Raw genomic sequence first — 12,120 nt, 5'->3', positions numbered from 1 at the left:
TAGCAAGAGGCACCTGGAGGGTTGTGGGCTGGACAAGTTGAGTCCCAGCGTCACAGCCAGAAGACAGGATCAGCCTGAACTTCAGAGGAGTTGAAAGCATAGGGCTCTTGGGATTATCTACCACCCATCATAATTCTACTGCTGGCTTGCTAGGATCGATCAACATGGATCTGGGCTTTGTCTGTTCTCTTGTCTACCAGTGACAGCAGAGAGACCCTGAGGTGGACATTTTTTTTTCTTTGCTTTGCTTTTTAAAAGCAAAGTCTGATTGATTGCTCTTATTTTTTTATAAGTGTGAAAACTGTTTCTAGCTTTTGTTGTTTTGTTCTGTTTTTGTCTGTTTAGTCTTTCCCTATCTCCACCAGTTTCCCAAAGCTTGTGTAATCCTTCCTGTGTCCTGCAGCCTTGCTTATAATCTCTTTCTCTTCTATTTCTGTTTTTTCCCCCAATCCCTCTTAAAGTTTTCCTGAGGATAAAATCTCCCTATTGAGGGGATATTTACTATATATAATTTTGTTTTTTGTTTTGTTTTAGAATTTTATTTTATAACTATAAATCTTATTCACATGTTAAAGATGGCAAACTAATAGTCACCAGTTTTTCACTTTCTAGGCTGTGTTTGATGCTATTGTTATTACAGCCCAGATGCCCATCAATGGATGACTAGATTAAAAATGGATTTTTTTAATACAATGGAGTGCTACTCTGCCGTAAAGGATAAATTTTGAGACATTTCTAGATAAATGGATGCACCTTGAGATCATACTCTTAAGTGAAATAAACTGAACACAAATGTTTAAATATCACATTGTTTCTCTGGTGTGAGAAATCAACAGGGCAGATAAGGATCAAAATGCATAACAGATATTGGGAAATAGGAAGATGTTCAAATAGGAAGGGGAAGAAGGGAGGGGAAGGGGGAAAAGAAGGAAGGGAAAAGACAAAAAAGAGAATAGAAGAAAAAGAATGGAAACAGCTTTTGTAAATAAGGAAGGGAAGAGGGCTTGGAGAGGAAAGGATCAGGGAAAAAAGAAGAATCAAGATATATACAGGTACACATTCCCTATGATGAATGTGATCACTGTGTATATCTAAAATGTACCAATAAAATTAATTTTTTTAAAAAAAAAAGCTTCACAGCACTGAGTTTAGCAATAGCCCTCCACACCCCTTAGGAGGGATCCAACCCAAGGCCTCATGCATGCTGGACAAGTGTTCTACCACTGAGCCTCAGCCCTCCAAGTGCTATAGAAATGCTATAACATGCCTGGATTGGATCTGGCTGTAATTTCTTGGATATGACACCAAACCCACAAAAAACAAGGGGGATGGAGACAAACTGGATTAAATAAAAACCATTAAGTTTTGTACATCAAAAGACTAACAAGAAAGTAAAAGGGTAACCCAAAGAAAGGGCAAAAAAATTGTATCTGATAAGGAAATAATATATACATCATATAAAGAACCTCTAACATTCAAAAAATGGATCAAATACATGAAATACTTCTCAAAAATATGCAAATGGTCAATAAGCTCATGAAAATATGTTCAATATCACCACTACCCAACTAACTATCAGGGAAATTCAAATCAAAACTACAATAAGACACCAATTTACATCATTTAGAAGAGCCACTGTCAACACAGAAATACAGACAATAACAAATGTTGGCAAAGATGTGAGAAATTAAAATCCTTGTGCACTGCTGGGGGAAATGTAAAATGGTACAAGTGCTACGGAAAAAGGTTTTGGTGAGTTCTCAAAAAACTTAAAATAGAATTCTCACATGATCCAGTAATTCTAGTTCTAGGTATAGACCTTGAAGAACTGAAAGCAAGGTCTCAGAGTTATTTATAGATAGCAACATTCTTCACATTAGGAAAAAGATGGAAGCAACCCAAATCTCCACAATGGAACGCATAAGCAAAATGTGGTATATACGTTCAATGAAATAATACTCAGCTCTAAAAAGGATACCTTGATGCTTGCTACAACATGAATGAAACTTCGGACATTATACTACATGAAATAAGGCAGTCACAAGAAGACAGTATGACTACTTATATGAGGTACTTAACATAGTCAAAACCATAAAGACTGAAAGGAGAACAGTGGCTGTCAGGGACTGGGCAGGTGAGGGTAGAATGTAGGTGTTTACTGTTCAGTGGGTACAGAGCTTCAGTTTTATAAGATGAAAGACTTACAGATAGGGATAGTGCTGATATCTGTACAACACTGTGAATTCATTTAATACCAATAAGCTATACACTTAAAAACAAGTAAGATGAGGCTGGGGTGGAGCTCAGTGGTATATCACTTACATAGCATGCACATGGTCCTGGGTTCTATCCTCAGAACCACAGGGCAAAAAAAAAAGGTTAAGATAGTAAATTTTATGAAATGTGTATTTTATCACAACTTTTTAAATTGAGGGGAAAAGAAAGAGCAAATAAAACCTTAAAAATTCTAATCAAATGCAAGAAAGCAACTACCAGAACAACCAAAGCATCGCGGAAGATCATGTATACCTAAAAAGCCACACAAAACTTCGGTTAGTACTATTTGTTATGAATGTGAGCCTACACAAATATTATTTTTCCCAGACTAAAAAAGTGACAATAAGTAGAAGAGGAATTTACATAGAAATGTTAAAATTATATTAACATCAGCCTACAGGCATGGTCCCTTTTAACCACTAAGAATTCTTTCCTATCACTAACCTATGTTGATGTAAAAATACAAGTTTAACTTTTCAGTAAAGGCCCACAACAATAAAGAGGGTACCTTTTTGGCAGTAAAACTACAGAAAATCAAGGTCTGGATCAGCACCATTTATTTATCTCCTCTACTTTTGACTCTGTCCACAAAACTTGTACAATTCAGGTCTTTATCAAATATTATCTAGTCAATTTCTCAAATCATTTTCCAATTAACTGGAAAAATCAGAAAACAGTACTGAATTGAGTTATTGACTTAAAAAAATGACTCTCCCAAAAGTAAGAAGTCCATTCGTTTTTCAGCAACCATTCATTGCTTACCCTACTGACAGTTCATCTTCAGTACCAATCAGCCCAGTTTTACTAAGGAAGCTATTATGGGTAGAACACAGAGCTGCTTGTGGGTTAAGACAAGCAACGGTCCAGGAAACATCCCCTGCTCTGAGAAGCTGATATGCGAAGGCCACTCATACTCATACCGCTCCTGCGTACCTTATCGTCTACTCAATAGAGATCTTACCATACTGGGCAGATGTGCATACTAATTTTCTTCCAGCCTGGAGCACTTGTCTCTACATTTTCTTGCTCAAACATCTCTTACAAAAACAAAAAAACAAAAAAAACAAAAAAAAAAACCACTGTAATCCCTCCTCCCAGGAGCACTCAAACCCTAGGAATATGGCATGCTAGACCAATGCTTAACTCACTGTAAGACTTCATTCACCATACAGCCTTAATTTTGCATACACGGCTTTGATGAAAGCTATTTAAATACTTGCACAGACATTTACAACTTTCTTTTATATATACAATATGTTAAGGGCTAACAAACATTAAAATAATGTCTAGATTTTAAAATACAATCTGTCACTAAGAGTTGATTTTCCCCAAGCTCTTTGAGTAACATTAGCATATCATGATGAACGGGCAAACTTTCCAAGCTTCAGCCTTAGTTCCACTCTGTTAGTTATTGTTTCCTGAAACCAGATCTTCAAAAATGTTTTTGCACACGCAAATTTTTAAGGCAGTGATGGCAAAGCAACGGCTGAGCTCTGTACAATCCCACTCTAACTTCTACTTACATTTGCACAGTTCATTCTATCTTCTCTATGTTCTGATTCCTTATCTTTGCACTTCTGTCCAAATTCACTGCTATTATCAAGTTTTAAAGTTATAAGTTATCTGACTATTCAAAAAAAGTGGGCAACATGGCACAGTTATGATGATTCTCCACTTGATATGGGACACTGTTCCCTAACTTATGGAGAATATAAACAGAAAAATTTAGTGAGAATGAGTTACTCCTTATGATGAGAAAAAGGGTACAATAGCATTCATAACTGTGAAGGAGTCATATCATAGTTCCACAAGCTGATAAAAATGTTTATAAGGCCAAAGGATTCCATATCATTTTTTTAAGTATAAAGGAGAGACTCTTGAACAATAAATAAGTGTAATGAAATAATTCTAAAGTGACCTCAGGGTATGTCAAATTCAACTAAAATTATTCACCAAGATAAGAAGACTCTACAATTATCCCTTTGCTACCATATATTTTTAATAATTTTACATTACAGTCAGCATTTAGATAATAAAATTTTGTCTAGTATTTATCTTAAGTTCCTCCTCTCAATGACACTGTGAAACTTCAATTCGGGCTTATAACAAGAATTATGACAAGTCTTCTCAGGGCAAATATTTAAGTTGCATTTTGGGGAGGATTAAAATATTCAAAGTCTTACTTTAATCTATTTTCTTTGTCGTCAGATATTTAAAAGGAATCTTTACTGGATGTGAACAGCTGCTCTCTTGAGCTCTAAGGAAGACACACTCTGTTAAAATAATGAGGAAAAAAGAAGCAGGGTGCATTGGAGGATAGAAGGGGGGTCAGGTCACAAGTCTCTAGGCTGAACTGCAGGGGTGGAACTGTTTTCCAGGCTTCCACCTTTAAACGACCTCTGAATCTGTCACTCTGCAGTCCTGCTGACCAGTGAAAGGCATTATGACTGCGCCTTTGGTTTGCTGCTACTACTACACCGCAGAGCAAGAAATGTCTAGGAGAAATGTGCCAGTGTGCATATTTTTCCTATTCTTTTTACCTGTATTAAAGAGTTGAGATTTCCCATAAAACAACAAAAAAGTTGTTTTTAATCTCATGTTAAACTAGCAAATGATTACTCTAATAATCAAATGTCACAATGTTATTCTTTTTCCATTTAATTTCCAATAAAAGAACAAAGTAGAGAGCTTTTCTTAATTTCTCAACTGCTCTCCCATTAAAAGCAGAAGGCTAGGATACAAATAACTAAACTGACATAATAAAAACATTTAAATAATCTTTCATCTACCTGTGAGTATGCACAGGTCTATAAAGAAAGGGAAAGCTGGGCATGGTAGTACATACCTGTAACGCCAGCGATTGGGAAGCAAAGTGAGAGGATCATGAGTTCAAAGTCAGCCTGGGCTACATAAGAGAGTTCAAGGCCAGCCTGGACTACAATGTGAGACTGCCTCAAAAGAAAAAAAGGAAGAAAGGGAGGGAAGGAAGAATCAAAACTAGAAATATAATGCCTGGGGAAACCGAATATTTTAATGTGTAAAGCATATAATTTAGAGATCAGTATCAATAAACTTTATGTTTTTGAGTGAATAGAAAAGATACATCAGACTTTTTGAGGAAAACAGTATGCTTACAAGTCAATATTTATACTCTAGAATATGTTAGCTAAAAGAATGGATTTAATAAGATACTGTAAATATAAAACTTCATTAAGATACACAGTTTTAGAGATTTTTGTTTGGTCATTTTGGATTTTTGTTTCCTTTTGGAAAAGAACTGCTTTAGGGCTAGGGATTCAGCTCATTGGTGCTGCCACCTGCCCCACAAGCACCAGGATCCGAGTTTTATCCCCAGTACAAAAAAAATAAATAAATAAAACAGCTGCATTAGATATTCCTTAAGGAGAAAGAGAGTACTGAGGAAAGAAGACTACACTCAGAAGACCAAGGAAGAGCCAGGTCCCTGGCAGGCAAAGAACACTGTTTAATCCTTTGCTGCCTGAGGAGACCTGAGTGAGTGATGCATTAGAAAAGCATTTCCAGCCTAATGTAACACAGACACCAGCACCATGAGATAGCAGCAACGTCAGAAACAGTGGTTTATGTGCCCAGGAGCTCAGGTTATTAACTAAGAAACTCCATTCAAAAGACAAAGTGCAGTTGCTAACTGTAAAAACTCAACAAATGCTTGCCTGCACAATACTGTCTAGGACATAAGGCTCATGCTAAAACACTGTTATATTCAAGTTTGTTAACCAGGAGTTACCCTTATTTAAGCATGTTTAGAAGGCCCTAAGAGGGGCCAGGAATGTAGCTTAATGGTGCAGCGACTGCCTGGCAAGAGTCCCTGTCCCTGTGTTTGATTCCCGGTATCAAAAAAAAAAAAAAAAAAAAAAAAAAAAGGACACATCTTAAGCAAACAAACAAAAAGGCCATAAGACATACAGGGACTGCAGTGAAAGTGTACATTTCTATATTACATTGCACTCAGGAGGAAAAAAACAAAGGTGAACCTTAAAAAGCAACCTCCAAAATTGAGGTGTACCACAATCAGTTCAGTTCCTCAGTATCGGTGGAAGGACTGGCCCCAGGAACCCCACCATACACCAGAATCCACAGATGCTCAAGTCCCTTGAATAAAACTAATAGCATCTACATGTAACCTATGCACATCCTCCTGTGTACTTTCTTTTTTTTTTTTTTTTGGTACCAGGAATTGAACTCGGGTCCTTGTGCTTGTGAAGCAGGCAGTGGAACCACCGAGCTAAATCCCCGGCCCCCTCCTGTATACTTTCAATCAGTGGTGGTAAACCTATGACACATGTGTTACTTGTCTTTCTTTAAGACAAAAGATGCTAATGTATGTGTTGTTTTTTCCAAACTAAAACCTCAGTATTCAGGTTTAATTGCAATGTTGGCACTTTGCAATAAATAAGTGGGTTCTGTGTTGCAGTTTGGACCCTCAGTCTCTAAGAGGTTAGCTATCACAGCTTTAAATCCTCTCTAGTTTATTTACAATACCTAACACAATGTAAATGGTATGTCAGATTGTCATACAGAATTATTTAGGAAATGCTAAGAGAGTCTGTACATTTTCAGTACCGATATCATTTTTTCTCTAAATGTTTGTAATCTCTATCAACTGAACCCCTGGATACAGAACCGAGCCAGACAGAAGACTAACTATACTGATTTCTCTTCTGTCGGTACCAAAGCACACCTACCTTCATGGCGCATTCTTGCAGACTGCCTCCCTCACCATTAGGCAATTCTTCTTGTTTTCAAAGACACTGCCTTGTCAGAGGCAGTTTTTCAGTTTGTGTGCTAATAAAAAACCTGGGCTATTGATGTGGATTAAAATTACAATGATCAAAATTGTTTCTTGGATTCCACTTCTGTTAAAGTATGATCTTAGGAATGGTCCAATAAATGCACTCTGGAAAGTGCCCTAATGTACTTTAAAAACATTTTCAGAGATAATCATTCCCCAATTATTCCTACTGAAATTCAAGGACAGTCAGAAATAGAAAGCCCCTTTGAAAGCAGAACTCCAATTACTAGCAGCTTGAAAAAGAAACTATAAGCTCTGTGTAAAGGTTTGTGGAAGTGAGATGCTCAGATAACCCTGACTGTCCTTTATAGGAACAGTCACTCCAGAAGAGCTGACCCCTTAGGCAATTTTCTTCTGACAAAGCAACAGATAAAAAAAATACCTGGGTCTTTGTTTCACCTGATCAAGATCACAGTTAAGTATAAAATAACAAAACCAAAGAAATCTACATAACCCAAACCACTTGTTTTATCTGAATTGTAAGAGCTTAACATACTATATTATTGGCTTGTAGAAAAACATCTTATTCAGAAAAAGCTGTTATTTTTCTTGTTAAGAAAATATCCTCTACAAATGATTAAAATATTTGAGAAATGACTACTAGACTATTAGAACAAACCCAAGCTAGAGTTTGGTTTCTCCCCATGAGTAACCAAGTAGAATCACCCCAAGAGCAAAGGTAACACACAAAGCATTAATAGGTATCAAAGAGTAGAGCATCTAATCATTGCTCACTTATTCAGGATAAGCTTGGCATTCCAAATTCTATACCAGTGTATCAATGAGAGCGATATTCTTACTTAGGACATGGGTTGAGAATAAACTCCCATAAAATTTTATTTAAAAAAAATTTTTTTTGGTACCAGGGATCAAACTCGGGACCTTGCAATTACAAGGCAGGCACAGTGCACTAAGCTAAATCCCTGGCCCTAAAACTAGATTTTTAAAATAGATTTCATTAGGGGCCAGGATTTAGCTCAGTGGTTTCGCTGCCTACCTTGCAAGCACAAGGTCCCAAGTTCGATCCCCAATACAAAAATAAATGAAATACATTTTATTATAGAACAGAAATTAAGTTCATAAAGAAAACCTTATTAACTAGCCAGAAAAATAATTAGTGACAAAAAGGGCATGGGCCTTCCATATCTTCTTCCTTTCCATTTCTGCCTGTCAGCAATAAAACAGCATAAGGGGAAAAGCCAGTGAGGAAAAATACAGGACTCATACTTCATAAATCAAAATTCAGCTCTAAGCATCAGGTCTCCGAAGAATGAGTTTGAGTGACATCCCTTTCCCCCAACATGACTTGATGACTAATCCACCGACTCACCTCATTCCATTATTTCAAAGTATGAAGTAAACCTTGCTTTTGAGTCCAACTTGAGGCAACCTCTCAAAACCTAGATTAAAATAATTGTAAAATTTAGTATGGTAATTATTTTCAAATTTTTGAAATACAACAGCACCACATACTAAGTAAAAGAGAAAAAAAACTTACCACTACAAATCAAATCCTAATCTAAAACCTTTTTTAATTTGAAATCTCATTAAGTGCAGTTTACCTTGTTAAAATTCAAGGTAACCAGAAGTTAATCCCACATAAACAATAGATTCTTAAGCATGGCTGTTCAGTCTCTAGGAAGACTGCTATTCTGGGGCCTTACCAGCTAATCTGTTCAGGAAGCAACCCAGGAACCTGAACCTATAAGAAGTCCCTGGGAGGTGACTCTGATACAGTCGGTCTATTACCTGCTTGTAGGAACCACCAAAACAGCAGTTCTCAACAAGGGACAATTCTGTGCCCCAGATAATATCTTACGATATCTGGAGATATCTCTAGTATGATTGACACCTAATGGGTATACTAGAGTACATGGGAGACTCCACAAAAGGAATTATCCAGCCCAATATGAAAATAAGGTGAATCTGAGAAATCCTGTTCCAGATCAATCAAACATTTTGACTATTTTGAAATTCTACAATTTCCACTTTTCCCATGAATGATGTTTTTTATTTGTTAAAAAAACAAACATGTAGGACTGGGGATTTAGCTCAGTGGTTCTGCCACCTGCCTTGCAAGTGCAAGGTTCCAAATTCGATCCCTGGTTTTAAAAAAAAAAAGTGTTGCTAACAGCAACAATGCACCCATTTCTAAAATTACAAGTCAAACTACACAGATCCATAAAAATGTCTAAAATGATATTTTATGATTAAACATTATTTTAAAATATGACAATTTCCAAACCCTGTTCCTAATCACAAAAAACAACTGGACTAAAGTTTCACTCACAGATAATCCCAATTCCTGATGAGACAAGACAGGAGGAGAGCTCTTCTTTCCTGTCTATTACCCCAGACATTGCAATTTTAACCGTTTATTCAGCCAAATATAATAGCACTTCAAAGCTTGTTTGAATTATACACTTCAAAACAGTTTTTACCAAGGGCCTATGATGTCCCAGCACTATGATTTTGTATAACAGAGAAAACAGTAAAAATACAGCAGACCCTTCAACAGGTCTTTTTTATCCTACCATAGGCAAATGGTACAAACATCAACTTAGTGAGAAAAAGAACCTATAAAGTATATTCTGAGACTCAGATATCTCAAAAAATGAAACCCACAGTTTTACATGAATGGCCTACAGAATACACCCATAGAATGGGAAAAGAGAGCCATAACATTCAAAATATATGTTGTTTTTAAAATTTTAATTAATTGAGCTAAAACAAGCTTATTACATAAATTAAGACATACATGGCAATTGATTTGTACTAGCAAACCAGATACATGAATAAATATTCATATTTTAAATCCAAACAAATGAATATGATTTATGAGCACACTTAGAAAAATTCCATGAGAATTACTCCATTCCAACTGAACAAGATTTCCACACATAGTACAAACTTACTCTGATTAAAGATTGGTTTCTTCTAAAAGCTCAGCATTCAGCAGGAAGTGCCAAGGTCTGTCTTAACCACAATAACCCCAGGCAGCAGGCACAAGGGCAGAAAATGGTGCTCCTATCCCAACAGCCCCGGGAGGCATGGCAGTCCAGGTGGAACGGCGATAGAGGAAACACTCCACCTACGCCTTGGGGAGTGCTATGCTTATCCTAAATTGGGATGAAATAGACAGGGGCACACAAGGAGCCTGTAGAATCAACACAGAGCCCACAACAGCACCACTGTAGAAAGAAGACACTAAAACTAAGGAAGGCAGACTAAGTCAAGAGCCAGAAAATGAATGACCGGTCAAAGATAACTTTCTGATACCCATCAATGGCTGAACGAACAAAGCAACACTACAAAAAAAAAAAAAAAAAAGGAAGACCCAGAAATTATTAAGGCTATGAAGTAGCATACCAAATGATATTTAACTCTTACCCTATTTTCCTAGATTTAAATTGGTCTTTAAATCAAAACTCATAATAAAATTTCAAAACATAAACACTTCATTTTTCCCCTCTCGGCAATAAAATATATTCTGTTCCAAAAAAGAAAGCTTGTTCAATTTCCTGTCAAAAGCAATCCAGAGAAGGCCACCTACACTATGAACGCAGCAAGGAAAAAAAATGCTAAAGAAAAGCCTGTGTGTGTGGGCGTAAACTAAGTACAATGTAGCTACCACTCTGGGTTCTTAAAAGCTCTTTTCCTTGATCATTCTGAGAAATATGAAAATGAGTGTTACTGTTAAGGAGAAGTTTGTCCTCCAACCTATTTAAGGAAAACTAGCCCTCTGACAGATTTTAGTCCCATAAAAAAAATAAAGGTATTGGTGGGGAAGGGGACTCAATATCTTTAACCCATAATTTTTTATACCCAAGGAAAGGGAAAATTCTACCAGAAAAATTACATGTTCTTACAGAAAGAAGACTGCATTGACAACAAACCTTCTCCCCTCAGCTACCCCCCATCCAACTCACAAAACTTTCTAGACTAGGACCACATTGGTCCTAATATGTTTAATCCTAAACCTTTGAAGGCTCACCATTCAAAACATGAACACAGACTGACTAGATTATGAATCAGACGTAGCACCACATTTGCCGCTACTGTAACCCTCCTGACACTTTCTGAAAACTCTAGATTCTAAGACAGACAATCAACCACCCCAACACTTCATAAAAGTAAACCCAAAGCCTACTGAAACACGCTGAGTATTGAGGTAGATGCAGTGTGGTAAAAAATAACAAAAAACAACAATAATAATAATAATAAATTTACTTCAATAGATTACTAGCAAATGACAGAAACAAGAATAGCATATTTAGAGGGAAAAATAAATACAATATATCACTGCACTGTGACAAAGTGACATTCAAAGCAGCAGTTTTCACAAAGGCAAAATATAAGTGAAGGAACACAAAAGAACACATTAGTGACATTAATGAGACGACGGTAAATATTAACAAACCAGCATAATGAAAGACAAATTAAGACTAATAGGAAACCATACTGATAGAGGACAGTTGCAGTTATCCACAAAAGCAAATTCCTTAAACCTTATAAATAATTAGTTTGATAAATTAACAGTTCCTGGCTTTCAATTAAGAGGAAGCAATTTGTTTTACTTTTTGTTTTACTTAATAACCTGAAATCAACCTAAAAGAAAGATCCAAGAATAGTACAAATAATTTTTTCCCTGAACCACATAACAGTCACCAACTTATGGCCTGTCACTATCACCTCCAGAGTTTAATGAGTAATTTCTGTCAACCAGGATATTCTCCTGCAAACCTACAATAATCATGACCCCTAAAATCCAGTATTTCACAATGATGAAATACCATCATCTACTTCACAGACCATGCTTGTCTTTCTCCAATTATCCCAATTATGTTCATTTTGGCAAAAAAGGATCCGATCCAGGATCTCATGCTTTATTGAGCTTTTATGTCTCATTAGCCTTACTTCAATCTGGAATAATTTCTTTTTTAAAATGTTTCTTAATTTCTGATTGATGTTACTTTATGATTAGATGCAAGATGTTAATTTCCATCACATCT

General features: G+C 36.3%; 1 protein-coding gene across 8 annotated transcripts in view; it reads right to left on the bottom strand.

The window, feature by feature from the left end:
- The window catches only part of Sipa1l1 (signal induced proliferation associated 1 like 1), a 333,742-nt gene that overhangs the window by 255,488 nt on the left and 66,134 nt on the right, over positions 1-12,120 (bottom strand). For 7 of the 8 annotated variants that reach the window (XM_010645389.1, XM_010645392.1, XM_010645396.1 and 4 more), the window contains exon 2: positions 8,439-8,508. The exons of the other annotated variant lie outside the window; for it this stretch is intronic. The gene's annotated coding sequence lies outside the window, so the exon portion shown is untranslated. The remainder of the gene's footprint in view (positions 1-8,438; positions 8,509-12,120) is intronic. 8 annotated transcript variants of the gene reach the window in all.

Source organism: Fukomys damarensis, unplaced genomic scaffold, assembly GCF_012274545.1.
Source record: "Fukomys damarensis isolate Sample0158 unplaced genomic scaffold, DMR_v1.0_HiC HiC_scaffold_21, whole genome shotgun sequence".
Taxonomy (NCBI): Eukaryota; Metazoa; Chordata; class Mammalia; order Rodentia; family Bathyergidae; genus Fukomys; species Fukomys damarensis.
The sequence above is the reverse complement of the archived record's forward strand: the minus strand, read 5'-3'. Positions and strand labels throughout refer to the sequence as shown.